At 43.4% G+C, this 21,887-nt stretch overlaps 1 long non-coding RNA gene across 2 annotated transcripts in view; it reads left to right on the top strand.

Annotated features, from left to right (window-relative positions):
* LOC106557917 overlaps positions 1 to 21,887 on the top strand; it is a 45,018-nt gene that overhangs the window by 2,377 nt on the left and 20,754 nt on the right. Inside the window, exons 2-4 of one of the 2 annotated variants that reach the window (XR_005379885.1) lie at positions 176 to 249; positions 3,169 to 3,598; positions 6,800 to 9,778. This is a non-coding gene — a long non-coding RNA (uncharacterized LOC106557917). Of the gene's footprint in view, positions 1 to 175; positions 250 to 3,168; positions 3,599 to 6,799; positions 9,779 to 21,887 lie in introns of those variants that run through there. The other variant, XR_005379884.1, reaches the window with a different exon arrangement.

Raw genomic sequence — 21,887 nt, 5'->3', positions numbered from 1 at the left:
TGATGATTTTACTGAAGGAGAAACTTAGGCCCAGAGAGGGGATATGACATATCTAAGGAGACACCGTGAATTAGCAGAGGCAGCTTGGATCCAAGTCGGCCACATCCAGGCAACTCTATTTCTGTTCTCTGCTGCATTGTGACAACCTATTTTAATTCAAATATTCTTTTTACAGTTACGCATTTATTCAACCAATACATCTGCACAATGCCACGCATGAGGCACTGCTCAAAGCATTAGGTCCCAGAGGTAAGCGCACGATCCCCGTCCTCCTGGAATTTCTATTCCATAAAAGAATAGGGGATGGACTGAGGCTATTTACCAAAATTTTGATAAAATTAGATGGCAAAATTACAGGTGAATTTCAGTTTCTTCTGGGTCACATATCTGTATTTTCCAAATCTTTTTTAATGAGCCTACATTTCTTCAGTTTTTAGGGAAAATATTTTAAAGAGGAAAGAAGAGAATATTTTCTGAAGTGTGTGCTGGAGAAAACACCACACACACACACACTGATTTGCTCCTGTATCTTCCCAAGTCCCTGAGAACTGAAGTCTGTCCCTGGAAGGCTGAGACAGTGTAGGTTTTTCATTAAAAACTGGTGATGAGGGATCCCTGGGTGGCGCAGTGGTTTAGCGCCTGCCTTTGGCCCAGGGCGGGATCCTGGAGACCCGGGATCGAATCCCACGTCGGGCTCCCGGTGCATGGAGCCTGCTTCTCCCTCTGCCTATGTCTCTGCCTCTCTCTCTCTCTCTCTCTGTGACTATCATAAATAAATAAAAATTAAAAAAAAAAAACTGGTGATGTGAGGGGGATCCCTGGGTGGCTCAGCAGTTTAGCGCCTGCCTTTGGCCCAGGGCGCGATCCTGGAGTCCCAGGATCCAGTCCCACATTGGGCTCCCAGCATGGAACCTGCTTCTCCCTCCTCCTGTGTCTCTGCCTCTCTCTCTCTCTCTCTCTCTCTATCATAAATAAATAAACAAATTAATTAATTAATTAATTAATTAATTTTAAAAAAACTGGTGATGTGAAAAAAATATATAAAATATCAATCAATCAATCAATCTGGTGATGTGGGATGCCTAGGTGGCTTAGCAGTTGAGAGTTTGCCTTTGGCCCAGGGCGTGATCCTGGAGTCCCAGGATTGAGTCTCACATAGGGCTTCCCACATGGAACCTGCTTCTCCCTCTGCCTGTGTCTCTGCCTCTCTCTGTGTGTCTCTCATGAATAATTAAATAAAATCTTTAAAAAGAAAAAAACTGGTGATGTGACACAAGATTGCATCAGTTTCTCATATCTTTCATCCCCTCCCCCTCCCCCATCACTCATTTGATAATAAACGTGCCTGTTTGAGAAAAGCCACTCCCAGGAGTGGGTTAAGAGGCCCTGTGATCTCTGAGCAGCCTAACCCTCCGGGAGGGGAGGATGGTGAGGCCCAAGAATCCTCTCGGGTTGTCACGGCAGAATGACCAGCACATCCTCTTGGAGCTGCAACCTGCCAGCCTTCACCTCCAAGGCCCTTGGCCAGTTTCAAACTCTGCACCCCCCCCCCCCCCCCCCCGTCCCCTTCCCTCCCCGCAGCATATGAAGCAGACGGTCTGGGGACAGGGGAGTGGAGTGCTGGGATGTTGAGGAGTATGTGGTCTGGTTGTATTCTTTATAGAGAAATCTGGAGCCAGGAAACATTGGAGAGGAAGCACTCTCTCCCTTGCTTCCCTCTCAGGTTAACAAAGGAGAAAGGCAGAAACTTCTCTTAAGGTATTTTGGTAGAGGAGTCATTTGGACCTTCTGGATGCCCACACTGGGTTTGAAAAGGGAGAGACAGTGCACTGGGGTGGGGTGGGGGTGTCCTAGAGACAGGGGTTCTACTTTTCCTCTCCCACACTGCCTGGCAGCCGGGTGACCAAGTGAGCTGTCCTCCTGTATTTCAACTGTAAAGTGAGCCTGTCCTAGCCTTCCAAATAGGCCTAATGAATCTCACCTGCCTGTACACTTTTGCAGATGTTTAGTGTTTGGAGAGAAAAATCTTAAATGCTTTAAGCTCTTAAAACACACACACACATACACACACACACACACAGTGGTGTCATATAAAGCTAAGTTGTGTAAATATTGTTAAAAGATAAATGCCAGACCAGGATCTCTAAAGGTTCATGATTAACCCTTGAAATCTCACTGAATTTAGTTTATAAAACAAAGTTATCAAGTCGGGGAAGGAAATCAGATCTGTTCTGGCTGAAGCTCCAGCTTACTATGCCTCTGGATGTGATTAACATGTTCAGTCTGATTCTTTCCACAGCCATGAGCTTAAGACTGTGGATAGAAAGAGGTCAGGAGTCTAAAAACACCTGGGACCAGAGAATGCAACTCTCTGCTATCTGCACAGATCTTTTTCAAACACTTTGGGGTAATCTGCCTTTCTGCTCTGTGCCCCTCATCTGGAGGGTAGGTTAGACCCTTTCATTTTCTGCATGGGTAAAGAACTGGCCAAAGTTTCATTTGACCTCAGTAAAGTCATATATTCTTGGGAAGGAATGTCCCCTCTTGCCCAGTGCCACTGCATTACCCTCAAGTACAAGAATATCTTTCCCTCCTTCTGAAGCAATGAGAATCAACTTTGGGCACAATGCCATTTGGGGCAGATTTTCAAGTCTGAACTGGCGTAAACACTTTTAATGAATGTATGAATCAAGGGCTTTTAATGACGAGATACAAGGAGAGATCTCCAAAGGTAGGTCTGGCCCCTTATGGCTCCCAGAAAAGAAAACTGCTAAAAACTTAAGCATGTTTTTGCTCAAACGCACTTAGCCAAAAGGAATCTCAGCAACTTACCCCAAAGCCATTTTACATGCCGGGGATGTCAGTGTTAATATTAGCAAACACTACTTGAGAGGTAACTAAGTCAAGAGAAAGATATATAGTGTCTTCCAAAATCAAATGAGTGTTTGTTCTTTGCTACTCCTACTTGAAACTTGAGAATTTACCAGAAATTTCTTCTCTTTTTCCTTCCTGCCACACTTCTGTCCTTAGTTCTTCTTCAGAGAGAACTTTCTTCCCGCCTGGATTGTTTCCTTTCTCAGATCCTTCTCAGTGACATGTCATTCTGATATAATCCCACAAAATGGGAAGGTTCTAAAACCCTCTTAGGCTCCCCCTTTCTTGTTTCAGTGAGCTTGTCCCGAAACTGCTTTTGAAAGATAAAATTCATGAAACTCCAAGAGCGTTCCAAGAATGTGGGCCCTCGGCCTGGCACTTCCAGCCAAGTGGAAAATCTCGCCAACCCAGCGGTGTGATGCTGTAGAAGAGGAAGGGCTGTCGAAGACATCTGAACTTGGCAGGGGAAAGGAGCCAACCCTGCCACCTTGGACAGTTACCAGATTGCTACTAATTACTGTCTTTAAATTCTATGGGCAGCTGGGATGTGTATGGATGTTGGAAATGACTGAAAGAACAGAACTCCTGAGCCATATCCGTATCCCTGCAGCTTCAAAGCCAGAGAAGACTAACTAGCAGACAAATAAGTGATGATCAAAACAGAAAGTGGAAAGTTCTTTCTCCAGCTGATGGCAATAGCAGTACCAGAAGGTGAATATTAAAGGTATGTTGCCTTCATCACTTTGCCCCTCATGTTACTGAATGCATTATTACTACTGCTTAACAGACCATTTCAGGTAAAGCACTGGATATTTGTAAGTAATTAAAGAGTGACTATCCCACCCTTTGCGTGCAGTAGTGGGAGTATGTCCAGTAAGTAGAGGCTGGTTACATAGCAGTTATTCCATTAAAACCTAGTACATTTAATTAATGAAGTGTCAGATCCCCAAATCAAAGAATCTCCTGTCCTCCTTCAAGGTTTTCCCCTCCAGTTCGGATGCTAATCAGAGCACCCCAAGGCTAAGCTTCCACAGATGTGAGAAAGCAGTTAGCACATAGCTTTACATTTGCCTGAGGAAAATTGCCAGGGAAGGGGGCACAAGGCAAGACAGCCCAGCCTAGGGCTCTACTGGGACTGTGTGGTCAGCAGGGCATACAAGACATAGTGACACTCTAGAAATGATCTTGAGACCAAGTTAACACTTTCAAGGACATGAATTTTTTCTTGGTGGAAGCAAACAAACGCTAAGTAAAGTGACTCCATTATTCAGCCTCACTGGAAAATGGAGTATCCTCTCCAGTTAAATTTTAGGATAATTGACTGAATATTTTCAAGTCTTACAGGACTAAACAGACATCTTTCAAATCGCTAAGACTCGCACACGTGTGTGCACATGTACACACACAAGATGGCTTTTGCCATTCTAAACACACGGATGCCAGGTCCACGCTACTCTTTGTGGGTGGTATGTAGGAAGGTCTCTCAAGGCTCTGGAACCCGGCAGAGCCTGTGGCCATGGGATTCACAACCGTTCTTCCCTAGCAGGCTTGGTAAATGCTGACAAATACGCAAAGCTCCTTTTCCAACCCTATACTGAGTTTTCAGCCTTCGTTAGCTCACGATGCTTTCAGGCAAATTACAGTGCTATCCAATGCGACTAATTCAGTTTCATTTTGCTTGTTATATTTTTGCTTTAGTTATACTTACATGTGGCTACACTCAAGCATCTTCTTTAGAGTTAGGGATTTCTGATCACTGCCACCTGTTTGTTCAGGGTGGTCACATCCACAGAGTCTCAAATCAACCACTCTGTTCTTCCTAATTTTTACTCTTAAACAGAGACGTTTTATTAATGTTGTAGGGATATCTTAATGTACCTTTGTACTAACAATTTCTATTTGAAGATCCAAGGCATCATGTGCTCCATGATGTCCTTCCTTCTAGATTGTGTGTTAAGTAGCACTTGCCGATCGCTGAGGGGAAAGCAACTATAAATGAATCAGATATGGTTCCCTGCAAACCTCTGGAATTCACTCCCACCATCCTGAAAACCTCTGAAACTGCAAACAGATATCTGTGATAAAATGGAGAATGTCCTTTTACTGTTTGATTTCAGATTATAAAAAATAATACATGATCTTTGGACGAAATTCCTACAGTGCATGAAAATGTAAGAACATTAATATTATCCAAAACCTCACCTCTGAGACAATTATTGTAAATATTTTTTCATATATATATATATATATATATATGTAAAATTTTACCCCAGATGGCATACATGCTGCATTGACATGTGCTATCATCACACAAAAGAAAGTCACAAGGGTCCCTCTAGCTCCTCCCCACAGCTTTCCATGTCAATAATAAAGATCTACTTCATTATTTGTAATGGCTACAAACTATTCCATCATGTGCATCTACCATAATGGATATGTGTGTTGCTTTGATTGTTTTTGTCACCATAAACAATACCATGGTGAAACTCTTGTTATGTTACATATCTGTACACATAATGCATATTTGCCATCTTTTTAAATATTGTGTCCCTCATTCATTGCACTGGCACATAGTACTGATTTTATCACTTAATTGTGTACATCTAAGAAAACTTACTTAAGTTCTCTGGATCCTATTCCTCATGATTTTTAGGGTCTCTTCTAGTGTCAACATTTTTTGGTCACTTTGCCAGTTTTAAAAACTTATACAAAACATGTATAAATGGATGCCAACCAGCTGTCTCTGACCTCTTCCTTCTCTTTTTTTCTTGAGATAAAAACAGTAATTGACAATTCGTATTGTTGTCCTTCTGATCTTTCATCTGAGAACATGGAGCCAAATAGGACTGCCTAACTCTACAGATATAGAGTTGGGTGATTGCCAGGAATTTGAGATTTAAAAGATTCTTTAGTTCTGGCTAAATCTCCATGGGCTGCTCCATTAGTGTTCTCAACACGACACACCCATTTCCCAAAATTCCAGGCTCATGGCATCATTTCACCCTCATTGTATGTCTTAATCCCATGGCTCAGGATATGACCCTCGTCAGCTCCACAGGCTAGAGTCACACAGAACTCAGAGGGGCAGCAGGAGGTGCATTAGTGATCCATCCCTAATGAACTCCTGGTCCCATGGGATTCTCTCAGCAAACTAGGTGCACTGAAACAAACAAGTCTGTGGTGGTAAAGCTTTTGCCAAGGAATTTCCAATCTTAGCTCAGAAGCAATAAAATGCAAGCTCCGTGCTAGCTGGTAGAAAGCGACAGCTGTACAGATTCCTCAGCCCAGTGCTGACTGCCTGATAGATGCAACAGGGGCTGGCTCACTAGGCATTGGCTGTTGGATGTCTTCAGCCTGTTGAAGGAGAGCTCTTGGCACAATTCTGAGGATTAGGCCTTCATAGTATAAACTTCAGAAGGGAGGCTTGCTAAAAATAATAAGAACAGAGGGGCATCTGGGTGGATTGGTTGATTAGTGTCCAACTCTTGATTTCCGCTCAGATCATGATCTCAGGGTCATGAGATGGAACCCTACATCGGGCTCCATGCTCAGTCCAGAGGCTGCTTGAGCTTCTCTGACTCTCTCCTTCTCCCTTTGCCCTTCCCTCCTACTTGGGTATGTGCTCTCACTCGCTCTCTCTCAAATAAATAAAATTTTAAAATAATAATAACAAAAAAATAATAACAGTAAAGACTTACATTCACATGGCACCTTATGAGCATACATTCCTTGTATTTTAACCTCTTTTTTTACATTATCAGAAGGGCAAAATTTAGGTTCAGAGAGGCCTAATTGTTTGGTCAAAGCCACAGAACTATTGAAGAACAGCACCTAGTTTTCTTAGGTTTTGGGTTTTGGGTTTTTTTTTTAACTTTTTGTTTTCTGTAAGTTTCCTCTTTCCTCTATATTACTTACCTTTCTGTAGTTCATGGAAGCTATAAGAGTTCTGCTGAAGATCCAGAATGGTCCAAAAAAGGTGAAGATTTTCCAGATATGTGATGTGGTTTTGAACTACTGCACTTGGGTGCTATCCAAATTGGAGCTTCCTAGACGTTCATGGAGCAGCTTACGACTTTAAGAGATCCCTTCATCCATGTTCTCTGAGTGGAGAATTCACTGAACCCAAATGACCCCTGCAATGGCTTCTAAGTTCCTCATCCCAGGGTTATCTTTCATTCCCATAAAGCTGGTGAGAACTAACCTCCCTAGGGAAGCTTCCCTGAGTATCTTGCCCCACCAAATTCAGTGAACCATCACAAGCTTGGATTCCAGTTACCCTTTGACCATATCCAGAGACTTTCCCCCAGAAAGGACTCTTACTTGAGGACAAAGAATTTAAGGTTATAAGGACTTTATGACAGAAGGTGTATATCTGGTTAGATTATTGACAAAATTTAAAGTCAAAACATCTTCTAAAAAGACGACAAAAATTGTTTTCAGGGCATATAGAGGAGCTTCCATCTATGGAATTCCATCTATGGGATCCCAACACATCTAGTTGGGACAGCGGAGCTCCAATTGCCAGGGTAAGGAGATGTTATGCTGTGGACAATCCATGCTAAGAGGATGAAGAGGCTCACATGATGGAGAACACAACCCCACTTGTGTGAAGGCTGCAGGAAATATTCTTCTGGCTGGGAGGGGGCCACTCATCTGTGAATATCCCTAAAGAACAATACAGAAATCAATTATTGCTAAATACTGAGGCTGTATGAGAGTAGGAGTCCATACTTATTCATAGATGCATCACAAGCAGCTAGAACAGTTCCCGGTGCCTGATAACGATTTATTGAATGAATGAAGCAAAACCTTGCCTAGGCTTGAAAAAAGAATATGGGATACTCTCAGGAAGAAGGTGAAGTGACTAAAAACATCTCTTAATTAACCCACCAGACAGTAATAATAATAAAGTAATAATACCTGAAAGAAAGCAAATCATTTACCACAATAGCAAAGAGTAAGCTAAAAATAAACAATCAAACAAACAAACAAACAAAAAACAAGCCCAGGTTAATTTTACAAACATTGCAACACCTCAGGTGAACAGCTAATGGGAAGGGACCTGGGGAAGACTCCCAACCATGTACCAACTTATGCTGACCATTTCAGTCAAAGGACAAAGGGAAAACAGGGACAAAGGGAAAACAGGAGAACAAGAAAGAAATGTGACATATGAGTGAGCAAGCCATCTGGACTTTTAACTATCACAAAATGAAAAGCATTACGGAGTGTACCAGTTCACAGCAACAGCGGTGTTGAAGATAAAGGCTCAGGTCAACAAATCCAAAATCAGACCTATGATCTCTCTCACACACGCAGTGCTCCTGTATTCCTTATCAGCAGAGCCTTCCCTGACCCCCTGCTTCGCAAGCCTGGGAGACGTGCCCCCCTCATACCCTCAAATCTCTCTGTGCCTGCCTTCCAACAGACCTCCTCTCTAAGTTCTGAGCTCCTTCACACCAAGGCACTGTGTCTTATTCCTTGCTGTATCTCAGCGTCTAACACAGTATCTTGCATATATAGTAAGTAGTTAATAAGTAATTGTCCAGAAATTAAACAAAATTAATGGCTCCATCATCTACCCACTCAACCAAGACTTCTCCCTCTCTTACCCTCCATGTCCAAGGTCACCAAGTCCTAGTTAACCGACTTAAAATGTGTTTCAGGCCTGACCCCTCCTCTTTGCTTGGGTCTTCTTTTGCCTAGACTCTTACAGAGTCCTCCTGACATTGGTCTCCTTGCCTCTGAGCACTCTCCTTTCCAACCCATCCTCCATAGCACAGGTGGCAAACTAGTAGCCCACATACATGATTTGTTTAGCCCTGAAAATCTTCTAAAAATAATATGAATTAGTTTCCTACATTTTAAAATCAGGGCTTTTCAAATAAAATTTTGGTTTTACAATTTCTTTAAAAATCACAGTGACTAGAAACAAAGGCACTTGATTTCCATAGGGCTGCAATGAGCTAGAGGGAGCTGGAGGCATGGAGCCTGCACCCTCCAGCAGGGACATCCCCCTCCTTCCTCCTTGGCCTGCTTCCTTTGGCTTATGGGCCTGTAGGCATGGATGCTTGTGGTACCTCCTCTGTCCTGTCACTGGAGCTATCTGTAAGAAACACAGAGCTCATCAAATCGAATCACATGACTACAATCCAACTTTGCTGGCAAAATAAAATCATGGTGTACATTCCATACCTATCACACACTGGCTCCATCCACCTTTCAAGCCCAGGCCTTCATTTTTCTCAGCCTGCACCTTGAGTGTGCTGGGCACTTTCCCCATCTCTGAGGCTTTGCTCAAGCTCTGTTCTCTAGCTTGAGTGCCTGACCATGTGCTGTAGTGGTCAAAAGAACATGCTGGAATCAGACTGCTTAGGTGCAAATCCTCTCTAAGCCTTCCTCATCTGTAAAATGGAGATAAGACTAGTTGATACTTCATGAGGTTACAGGGAGGAACAAATAAGTAATATTTGTAAAATTCTTAACACAGGGCTTGGCACATAGCAAGAGCTTAACAGGTGATCCCTGTGTTGTTGTCACTGTTGTCCTGCCCTTCTGTCCCTGAAGCAATGCTGTTCCACCTCCATAGCCAGTTCAGATGTCACCTTCTCAGTGAAGCCTTCCTCATCCTTCCACCCCACCCTAAACAGAGTGAGTAATGAGAATTTTGCACATAATTCTAGGATGGCACTGGCCACATCCTCTCACCTTTAGCTGTACTGTGTCCAGCCCCTGTGAGTAGCACTCACTCCCTAAGGGCTGGGCTGGACATTTTCTAGCATCCAGTGCCCAGACAAGAGATGTGCAGCATTTCTGGAATGAGTCGGATTGGACGTGAAGATAGAAATAGCCAGAGGGTTGTGGCACCCAGATGGTTCAGGCAGTTAAACATCTGCCTTCAGCTCAGGCCATGATCTGGGGTCCTGGAATCAAGCCAAGTCAGGTTCCCCACTCAGTGGGGAACCTGCTTCCCCTTCTCCCCACCCCGTGCTTATGCTCTTTCTTGCTATCTTTCTCTCACTTTTTCTCTCAAATAAATAAATAAAGTCTTAAAAGAAATAGAAACAGCTAGAGGGTCCATTTTTTTCCCCAGAGTTCTATGCACCAAAGATTATCATGTGATGCCATTTGTCACCTGAAAGCAGTCAATAAAGGACAATAAAAAGGAAAAGGGTACATTCAGAGGACCAAGAGCAAACCACAACACTTAATTGTGTGACTTTTATTTCTCTGACCCTCAGTTTTCTGACCTGTGCAATGGAGATATTAACGTCTTTCCCACCTCACTGGAAGATACAAGGATCTAATGAGGGTGGCCTAGGTACAAACATTTTGCAAACTACAAAATCTTTATTCCAGTACCTGACACAACCAGCAACCCTTATTTAACTTACAAGAATTGGAAAGTACAAAAATGAGCTTTCTAAAGGACTTGGATTATAACACACAGTTATAAAGTGTGCATGTGAGTAAGAAGGGAAAGAATTACACACAGATACATACACACACACACACACACACACACACCACAAAAAACACCAAAAGTCTATGATGGGACTTCACCAAGAACACCAGGGTTAGGGACGCCTGGGTAGGGCTCAGCAGTTGAACGTCTGCCTTCAGCTCGGTGGGATCCTGGAGTCCTGGGATCGAGTCCCACGTCAGGCTCCCTGCATGGAGCCTGCTTCTCCCTCTGCCTGTGTCTCTGCCTCTCTCTCTCTCTCTCTCTCTCATGAATAAATAAGTAAAATCTTAAAAAAATAAAATAAAATAACACCAGGCTTAGTTTGAATACCAGCTTTGTCACTCTGGGCAAGTTCTTAACCTCTTTGAACCCCAATATCTTCACTCAAAAATGAGGATAACTAAATGCATCCCAGAAGGCTGAGAGGGAGATGGGATGACATGACATACATGGAAACCTTGAATGGTATTGGCCACAGAGTCTCTCAGGAATGTCCATAGACTCCGTTAGTGATACTCAATCAGCATTAGATATAAGAAAGTTAGAAAAACCCATTTGAATTTAAGTATGATACTAATAACATTAGAATGAAAGCATAATATGTATTTTCTTATTTGAGATGGAGAGTAACTGAGGGTTTTAAAACCCTTTATTCAAAGCCCTTGCAGCCCTGCTCCCTGACCACTCACTGGGCCAAAATCAAGAGTCAGATGTTCAACTGACTGAGTCACCAAACACCTCTCATCTTCTATCCTTAGGAACTTACTGTTACAGACAGTGAAGTCAAAACTTAAGTGATGGTAGATGTGAGGCTCTTTAGCATTGTGTTCAAGCACACAGACACTGGTGTTAGACAGAGGCTAAGTTTCAATTTTGGCCATATTACTTACTAACTGTGAGGCCTAGGCATATTGTGCAACCTCTCTTAGGCTCTGTTTCCTTCTCTACAAAACAAATATAATTAGGGTACAGGTTTCATAAAGTTTTTATGGCAATAAGACAAGATGATGCAGGTAAAACACAGTGCCTAGCATATAATAAGTGTTCAATAAATGTTAAAAATATAAATTAAGGGTTAAGAAGTCCTAGCAACTGCCTTTTGATCAAAGAATCAGCAAGGGTTTGAATGGCTGTCTATTGGACCTTGGGATGCAAAGAGAGGCCCAGGTCACCAGCATGATAGAAAGAGACTCTAGATGGTATGTGAAAGGTCAGTGTAGAAGGCCCCAGAAATATTTGTCCTCTATGCTGAGAGCCAGGCCTGAGCTCAGAGATGAGCATGCCCCAGTGGCAAAGCATCTTAAACACTCCAAAAGATGAATGTGGTATTTAGGTCCTGGTCTTCTTATCACCCAGACTGCTAGCCTCTATCACACATCATGGACTTTTAATTTGCCCTGAATCACTCAGCTTCCTTGGCCCCACGCTTTTTTCCCCCAACCTTCCAAGTGCCTCCTGGCCTTCTTGACTCACTTAAGTTTTGACTTCCTCAGGTCATATTCAGGCCAGTTTTAAATGCCTGAAACTCTCATAGTGTCATAGTTTCATTAGGTTTTTATCACACGGCTTTTGAGCACTCACATGGGTAAGCAGTCAAGATCAGTTAAAAAAAAGGAAGAGATAGTCCATAAAGAGGGCAAAAGTCTCAGAGCCAACTCTCCCAAGGTCCAGTTCTAAGTGACACTCCCAGGGAAGGACTGGTAGGTTATCTGCAATTCATGATGCTAGTAAGCAGGTACCTTCTGTAGGAAGGAAGGCTTTCAGGAGCTCCTGGCCCCTTGGCTGATGTCTGCTTTAGTCCTACACCACCCTCTCTGCCTCTTCCCAACTCCCCTGTCCCAGCGGCAGCCCTCAGGCCCTTGATGTGCTCTTGTAGGCGCAGGTCAGAGGATGAGATCCAACCACACTCCCACCTCATGACAGGGACACATCACTTAACCTCTCTGTGTCCCCCATTTAGTCATCTACCACATGCAGAGAGCTCCACAGTTAAATCTGAGCTTCACTGCTATTGGTACCCCTCGGACTTATGACAAGATCCCACAGCAACCACAGGGTGCCCGTCATTTTATTTCACAGCATTATGTGATATCCTGATAATGATAATAATGGGTATGACCTTCTGAATGCTTTATATGTACCTTATGACAGCCCTGTTTAAAAAAAAAAAATGTAGCATTCCCAATTTAGAGATAAGGAAACTGAGGCTCAGGGAATTAAGTAGCCTATCCAGTCACAAGATTAGGAAGTAGCCAGGCAAGGCTTGAACCCCTGGCTCCTAGCTGAGGGCAGAGCACCTGCTCTTCCACCCCCGCCACCTCTCTAGAGAACACTGCTAGAGCAAGGAACACTCCCGCATCCGCGCTGCCTGCAAGTTCCAGACCCTTGGACATTCCTGGTAAATGTCTCGATGCTGATATGTCTGCCTAAAGGGGATGCTAGGCAGTAGGATTGGTTTTCTTTAAAGTGTGTAACATACAGGACCCAGCTCAGAGAACACGTTCACAGCAGTGTACCGATTACCGAATTTCAGTATACCAATTTTGTCCCTTTCATCCCTTCTTCTAATTAGATCAAGCTTTTTCAACTTTCCAAGGTTTAGATTTGACTTCACCCCCTGCATTAATTTCCTCTGGCTACTCACTGACTATCCCCTCCGCTAAGTACTTAAGTCAGCTTGGACCATGCAACTCCAGTACTTGCATCTTTCATGTTTTTACTCAAATGTCACTTTCTTAGTAAGAATCCTTCTGGTCACCTGTTCTAAAATTGTAACCCTTCCCGACACTTTCTACCCTGCTTTGCTGTTTTCCTAAGCTATCTCCTTATTGTTCCACATACTATGTACCTACTTATTTCTCCAGTAGAGCACAAGCCCCCTGAGAGCAGGCATTGGTTTTCTTTATAGCTGCATTCCCAGAGCAGTGTCTGGCAGGTGCTCAGTATTTACTGATTGAAAGAGTGACGTGTTTTGTTTCCAGTTACTTCCACTGAATTAGTTGTTCTCATTTATTAACTACAAAGTCCTCAGAGATACTAAACAGATCCTATGTATCTTCCGTATCCCCACACATGTCTGGAGGTGCCAGGAACATAGAAGTTATTTTAAAATCCACTTCCCTGATTGAGTAGCAAAATATGCAAAATTGAAGGCCGTAAGCCCAATACTGAGGGATGTGGATTTTTTTTGTCACTGTGAATTTACTTCTGTTTGGAGAATTTTAAGTTACATGGCAGGGCTAGAGTTGGAGTGCTTCATGGTAAAAATTGATTTCTTCTTCATTCCTTCAGATTAACTGCTGGTGACCCTTTGTACCTTCCCAAATTAGTTTTTTCTTCTCCTCATCCTGGAGGACAACTGGGTTCTTTCTGTACCTGTCACTCTGACAGCTACCTCTGCTAGGAATGGAATTCAGCATGTTGTACAAATTTTTGTGCCTGCCAGGTCTGGGTGAGGATACACATTCCCCAGGCCACAGCAGGGGTGACTGGCTTGGAAGGCAGACAGGTTTTACCCCTGCTCTGCCTTCCCAAGCCAGAATGGGCATGAGCTGCCTGCACTGTGCCCAGGTTGTACCCGGAGAGACCATGGATTTCCACGGCTGTCCCAACCGCAGTGTGTATTTGTGTGCACATGCCTTTGCACGTGTGGGCCTGAGCACATGTGTGCCCAGCCTGATTCTCTGCCCTCCTGAGATGAGGCTAGCTCCTCTAGGAGCACCAGGGTGTTGAAATCCGTGGGAGGGACCAGCTTTGACCCTAAAAGAATTCTCAAGGTGCAGAGTCAGAGGATTAGCTGCATCTGCTACCACCCAAATCAGGCCACAAGTTGCAGTAGTTAGACAATGAAATCATCTTTTTCTTCTGGTTTTGGTGGCTACTATTTTTAACTCTGTTGAATGGCCAGGAAGAACCTGAGGGGAAGGTAGCCAGAGCAGCAAAGACCAGTTTCCTGGCTGAGAAGTCCCACAGCCCAGGGAGAGTTTCCTGTTTGCTGGAGGAGAGGTGTGTGTGTGTGTGTGTGTGTGTGTGTGTGTGTGTGTGTGTTGAGGGGGGGGGCATTATTCTCTTACAGTTTTTAAGGTTTTGCAACATTTTAAGGAAGAGAAATAAGAAATCTTTGCCTCTGCCCAGGCTCAGCCTTCATAGCAATTATTTTTTCTGTTGAGGAAGGAGGGTGTTGATGAGCAGCAGAGAGCAGAAGAATGAGGGAGAGCAGAATGGGGGGAAAAAGTCAGCTTTGGTGGAACAGGATGTACTTAAAATTCTCCCTGTCTGTTATCCATCCACAAACTGGCCTCTCCATGGGTGTGGGAGGCCACTGCAACTTCATACATATTTATAGTATCTGACAGATTTGCAGAGCCCAGTTCTAGCAATGTATTTTAAATGAAGCTAGATGAAACATATTCTAGTCCCTGGGAAAGTTCTTAAAGTTTTTTTGTTTGTTTTTTTGGATGTAATATGGTGCAGAGAGATGGTGCTGGCTGAAGTGTGATAATCACAGTGCGTGAAGCTGACGTGAGTCTGGGTGGGAGCTGGGTGACCCAGACTAGCATGGGCCACCCTGGAAGAGCGCCAGTCCCTCAAACTAGCCTGACTATTCCCAGATCTCAGAGCCCCCAGAAGCAGGGTGTAGCTGCAGGATCCCACCAGGCTTCTATCTACCATGCTTTCCAAACCCAATTCTCTCTACCCGTATTAGCCCCAGGTGCAAAGTACCTCTTTTGTCCCCACAAAGGTCTCTGAGGATCAGGGCTTCTCAGGGGTCAAGTTTTCTGGAATCAGAATGTGACATCATGAGCCCAAACCCAATATGTCTGAAGCTCAAAATATATTTATGTCATTTTCTAAATTAAATCCAGGCCTAACTGAACTTCGCTAGCCCACATTTTTCTCTGCATGAACAGCTTCTTTACTAGGCCTTTGGTTTAATTTGCAAAGGAAGAATATTGAACTCAGGGCTATTCCAATTCAAAAATTCCAAGATTCAATGGAAGGGAAGGAAAAATAAAATAAGGAGAAAACAGAGAGGGAGGCAAACCATAAGAGACTCTTAACTCTAGGAAGCAAAGTGAGGGTTGCTAGAGGGGAAGGGGGTTGAGGGATGGGGTAACTGGGTGACAGGCATTAAGGAGGACACTGGATGGAATGATCACTGGGTCTTAGAGGCAACTGATGAATCAGAATCACTAAATTCTACCCCTGAAACTAATAATACACTATATATTACCCAAATTGAATTTAAATGAAAATTTTTAAAAATTAAAAAATAAAAAATAAATACATTCAACAGCACTCCTCCAATACCAAAGCTTCTTTTCTGTTTGTTTGGCTGTGTCCTGTTAATCATTCCTCTGCCTTACTTCCTGTTTTGTGGTCTTTTTTCTCCATTCCAAAAGTATCAACATTAATTCATCTTTTAAGCTTCTCAGTGCTAGATTGCTAGGTCTGTCTTCCTAGAGATTTCTTTGGTTTCTGTGGTTTTTTATGTTAATTGATACCACCTAAACTCCTCAGAATAACCAGCTTCAAAGACCATTTCATATTCAATTCAGGACATGTAGATGGCTCCTTACTTTCCCACCCTTCCCTACACCCACCTCAACCCCCTCATACTCCACTACCATACAACATGGCCCTATGGCTCTAGCCGGGTTCATTTCTTTTTTTTCCTTTCTTTTCTTTTTTTTTAGAGAGAGAGGCAGAGACACAGGCACAGGAAGAAGCAGGCTCCATGCAGGGAGCCCGATGTGGAACTTGATCCCTGGTCTCCAGGACCAAACCCTGGGCTGAAGGCGGTGCTAAACCGGTGAGCCACCCAGGCGTCCCTAGCTGGGTTTATTTCTTATCCAGCCCTCTATTCCTTGAAGAGTCTCACTCCTTTGTCTTCACAATAACATTCCCAAACTGTTTCCCCTTCTCTCTGAACCAGTCTTTGTCCATCCTTCCTTCAAGCCTTGGCCTGGCTCCACTGCTGGGAGCCTGATGCTCATTCCTTTGATGTTCCCTTCGTGCTCTTTTCTTTGCCATTTTGATCAAATACCCCTGTCATGCTCCAATGGCTTCATGTTTATTCAGTGACCCCCTCTCTCAGGAAAAGCATATTGTTCCTCCCCTTTCTTCTGTACCAGTTAAATGTTGCCATGTCATAGCTCCTGCTTCCTCTCCTTGGTGTCCAACTCAGTATGTTGCATATAGATGTTCAATATCATTGTTGGAGGATTGGCTATAATTAAGGAAACCTAACTGACCTTGAATTTGCAACTGATTCAACAGCAACTAGACTTGCTCTATTCCACTAATTACATGTGTCCATGGCAGAAAAGGTACATATCAAAGGCTAGGAATACATGAGGAGGCTCATGGGCTGAACCCAGGGCTTGGCTACACAGGCAGATTGAAGGAGGCTGAGCTCCCAACGTGTTTTGCTTGTTCTACAGCTAGTGACCTCTCCTGGGTTTTATTCTCATCTCTGCAAATTAGGGGTAAGATGACTAAGCCAAGAAATCCTATGATGAAAGGCTCTCCACAGGGGTATCATTGTATTTCTGTAAATATGATAGTCTCTGTAGAATCAACCCATAAGGCCATTTATATATAATGATAAGGATTCCAAGATGTTTGCTCATATTTCCTGTGCAAACATCACATATAACCTAAGGAACAAGAGGCTTTTGTCTCCCTCCTCTAATAGCACATCCATTATTGGCACAAAAAATAAAAAATGACCAAGAGGGGATCCTGGGAAGGGTATGGCCTTCTTTCCTTTGTTTTCACTCAATAAAAGATGAAAAACACTTTCCTAAAAGTTTGAATGCTCACAAATTACACCCTTTCCTCTGTAGTCTTTCTGGATTTAATAGTCTTCTTGAAGCCACAGGAAAAGTCTTCTGTGCATCCTCCAGAAATACCATCTCCCATGAGAAGACTGCAGAGTTATACTGTGACTTTTAGCTTTAGTGCTTCTGTCAGAGGACTTGTTTGATCCCTCAGAATTGTCTGCAGGGCTCCAGAAGCAGGGCAAATGTGTGGAGTCTCATCACCAAAAAATAAAATAGCCCTACTGCTTCAAATGCTCTAGGGAAGGAGTCAGAAGGGGATAAGTCTACACTTGACCACACTTCTACTCTAGGCAGACATGGGCTTGTCCCCTGGTGGCCAAGAGAGGTTGTTCTTGAAGGTATCAAGGTATGCATAAGAATATAAACTTGAGGGAAATGGCTTATATTTTCTTCTAATAGGAACACTATCTTGTTACAAGTTCTAGAATGAAAGTCTGCACTTTACATCGTTTGATGATAAAATGAGTCTTCCATCCTGCTGTATCTCATCCAGATACCTCCAGCTCTGTGCTCCATCACCAGGGCCTACCAGCTAAAGTTCTGCATTTCCACAACCAGGGTCATGAACCTGGAAGGAATCTCTGCAAGCAGGTTCGGCTACAGAATTAAATCAATTCACCAAATGAAACAGGTGGTGGCAGGTTCACGCACTTTCAGCAAAAGTCATTCTGAGGGAAACTTATTGGTAACCTGAAATCTTCCTTTCAAGGTTGAGGGGCTGATTTCCAACCTTTCAGGCTACAACACTGTATTCTCCTTTTCACCTCATTATACCACCTATGAAACATGCAGGCATTGTTGTTTTTAAATAAAATGAATGAAAATAAATTTGATCTGGGAATTTTAGAATTTTTTGAAATCACAGAGGGCCTCTTGGGGTAACCTGAACCAGACTAGATGTCCACGAAGAAGAGGCTCTGGAGTTGGATGAACCAGATTTATCTGATTTCCAGCTGCAGGGCTTTGGGTGAAGCATTCAGCTTCCCTGAGCCTCAGTCTCCTCATCTGTAAAATGGGGATGATGCTACCTAACTGATTGAGTTGTTAGTAACAATAAATATGATAAATATAATTGCTTAGAACCCAGGCATAAAATAAATGGTAGATTTAATCTAAAATATGAACATTAGAGGAATAGGTGTCACAACATGCAGGAGAAGACTCCTAGATGGAGAAAAGTTCATTGCTGAAACATTTTCTCTAGCTTAGGTCACCAAAGGATTAAATTAACACATGCAAGAGGGTAGAGCTAAGCATAACAGACAGGTGAAAAGAAAGGTGGAGAACATATCAACAGAAAGGAACATTCCACAAGAAATTACACCTTTGGAATCCAAAGACAGGGGCTGGGTTTTTGAGCTTTAGTCACTGCTGAGGAGCAATGAACTGGGGAGTGCATGGTGCAGTCCTCTCAGGCAGGAAGTCCCTGCGTCAGGGGCCTGAGCTGTGACAGGAGAAAGGCCATTTCCACCCTCTCTGGAAAGCCCTCCTGGCACCAGGGAAGGAAGTGAACCCAAACACCATGTCTCCTGCCATAGATGTGTGACTCCAGACTGGGAGGCATGGGAAAAGCCTAGAAATACAAGAAGGAAAATCTCTGTAATCCTGATGCCCGAGCAGAATGCAATGATTAAAGTCCTCCTGTGCAGCATTTTGGAGCAAGATAGGCTAATTGCAACACAGGGCTCTCTGGAACCTTTTCAAAATAACAATGAATATGACCAACTTACAAGAACAAAATAATATACCTTTGCCACCACAAATGTCAGGCAGAAATCTAATTCAGAGGTGTGAAACACACCAAGTTTGTAGTTAAAAGCCAGAATAGGGAACACCTGGGTGGTTCAGTGGTTGAGCATCTGCCTTTGGCTTAGGGCATGATTCTGGGATCAGGTCCCGCATCGGGCCCCTTGTGAGGAGCCTGCTTCTCCATCTGACTATGTCTCTGCTTTTCTCTCTCTCTCTGTCTCTCATGAATAAATAAATAAATAATCCTTAAAAAAAAAAAGCCAGAGTGAAGTATTTACATTTTTCAGAGCACATAATTGAACTAAACCATTTACTTATTCGTCTAAACTTTAAACCAATTCCAAGTCGGCTTAAGTATAAAAACTTAAAGATATGCACCCTAGTGAGCCAGGACAGAATCAATTTCATAAAATTGAATCACGTACTCACTGGAATATCAAAATATGCCTAAAATCAAACCATAGCTTGAGAATTCGAATCTGATTAGATCAAAACAAAAAGAAAGAATTCACAATTAGCCAATAGTGATGATGCCAATGATGCTGTTAATGAAACTACTGTACTTCCTGATACTTGATTCCTAGAGTAATGACATGTATCTATGTATCCAGGGTGCACTGATCCTGGGTTTGCCCCTCAACGATCTCAGTACCTTCCAATTAGATCATTTACCTCTGATTGGTGTGACCTTTGAGAAATGTGTTGGGCTACAGATCACAGGAGATTAGGTCCCACAAAGGAAAACAGACGATAGCTAATTAACTTTTCAACTAAGCAATTAGTAATGATATTGTTAGCATACTGGCCAGAGATAATATAGGGACGCATGCATGCACGTGCACGTGCGTACAAGTATGTGTGCGTGTGATCAAAATGTAGACACTTGCATATGCACATGTTTTAGTAATATAAGTAATTAGTAACTTGAATTTACTCATTTTGTTGGAATGTGTTCTTTAGATCTTGGGAACCTCTAGAGGGAAATAAAAATGTGAACCTCCCCCTCCCTCCTCCTAGAAAGGAAACCAGCACAAAGTGAGTTATTTGTGTTGTGAAAAAACATAGGCAGAAGTAGGAATCAAAATCATACTTCAGAGTGGCACAGAAATGGAGACTCAGGACAGTGCACAGAAGAAAAACAAAGTAGGGACATGTGGGAAGGTGGGGAGACATACCCCTGAAGCAGCAGTTCACAGATCTGCCCGGAGAAGGCACAGATGCCAGCCAACAGAGGGAAAGAAAGGAGTTTTATGCCATGCAGCCAGGCGTTTGACAATGGCTCAGATTCTCAGAGATGTGACAAGCCGTGATGACGTGGCTGCAAGACCTCAGTTTTCTGTGGTTTCAGATTTACTCATCTGAGAAACCTGGGACCTTCTCACCACTGTGAAGGAACAAACCAGCAGATCCCCAAAAGAAGGAGCTGCTGATTCAGAACCGGAGCAGGAGAGGCCCGGTAGCTCCTGGCTTCTCCGCCTTCCGCATTCTGGCCTCACCTCTGTTCTCCCCAAAGACCCAGAGCCGGTCCTGCCTGCTTGGCCGCCTGGGCTGGGAAACCTCGAAGGGGCCCAATCAGATTCACTCAGGTCTAACCCCAACCCAAACACCTTTAGAGTTTGCTGTCCAGCAGCACATTCTGAGGTGTGGCCTCCATGCGCGGCGCAGATTTAAAAGGTCAGCCCACGTGGGAACAATTCCTTCGAATTAGTCTGGCCCCACGTTGAAGAGTTTAACTTGGATTCCATCTCTCTCATTTCGTTTCTCTTCCCCTTGTCCTACTTTCCCCCGTGGCTGAGAGCGCTTTTTCCATTTCATTTTGCAGACATGTGAGGCATCTCAGCCCCCCTCCCCCACCCTGTCTTCCACACATCTGGAAGAGCAATGTGCACATCTGGAGACCATTCGCATCTGGACAGATTTTGTGTGTGGGGGGGGGGGACATTCTTTTCTTTGAAACTCAATCCATGTAACCTCTTGTTCAAAAGGGCCTCTGAACTACTGGAATCATTTGCAGAGGCTCAGGAAAAAGTCCTCAGTTTTGTCCCTACATGGTGGAATTTATGACTCAAACCAAACCCAACATTATGTTTCTGATTGCTTTTATTTTCTATAGTAATTACTTTTCTGAGCTTCATATTGAAAAGGAGTGGAAGTTCTAGCCTAGGTCTACAGAAAAGGAAGGTGGGAAGTGAGATGTTCAGCAATCACAAGGATGAGTCCAGTTCCTAGCTCTATGATTCTGAATATGATAGTCATTTCCTCACCAATAAAATGGGGGTTTATTGCCGAAAATCAGATCAATGAATATGCTTTGTTATCCCATAAAACTGTTTGAGGATAAGGTGAGATAATATAGTGAACATGCCTGGTCTCACACCCTGGGTAACATAAGGATTGATGGAGAAAAGGGAAAACACAAAGCTATTGCTCTACGGTGCACCACTGAGAACAAAAAGGCAGAAGTCTCTGGAACATGAATCCTGATGTCAGCCACACCTGTCATTCTAAGTTGACAGTAGAGTATTTAATCAGTGATTCTCAGTGTGCATATAAATTACCTGGCCATTCTGACAAAATGTAGATTCTGGTTCAGCAGGTCTGGGGTGGGACAGAGGTTTGCATTTCTAACAATCCCAGGTGATGCCTACACTGTCCCCAGACATGGTGGGTACTAGGAAAGTAGATCCCCAACCCAAAAATTCAGCAAGTGAATCTGCCATTTCTGCAGTGGGAAGAGAGGTGTAGAAAGAAATGCAATTCACATTCCTGAAATGCACAAAGACCTATTCAGCTTAACTTTGACCCTCTCCTGTCCCAAGGCAGGAGCCACGTGGCCTTTGGGTGTGAAGGGAAAACTAACTGCCCTACTTCACCCCATTCCCTGCCTTCGAGTATTTCCTCTCCTGAGTCAGGTTCAGGCCAAGTGGAGAATGCCACAGCTATGGATGGTTGCC

The sequence above is a fragment of the Canis lupus genome, chromosome 27, assembly GCF_011100685.1.
Source record: "Canis lupus familiaris isolate Mischka breed German Shepherd chromosome 27, alternate assembly UU_Cfam_GSD_1.0, whole genome shotgun sequence".
In the NCBI taxonomy this organism is placed as follows: domain Eukaryota; kingdom Metazoa; phylum Chordata; class Mammalia; order Carnivora; family Canidae; genus Canis; species Canis lupus.
Note: the sequence above shows the minus strand (reverse complement) of the source record. Positions and strands in the feature narration are given on the sequence as shown.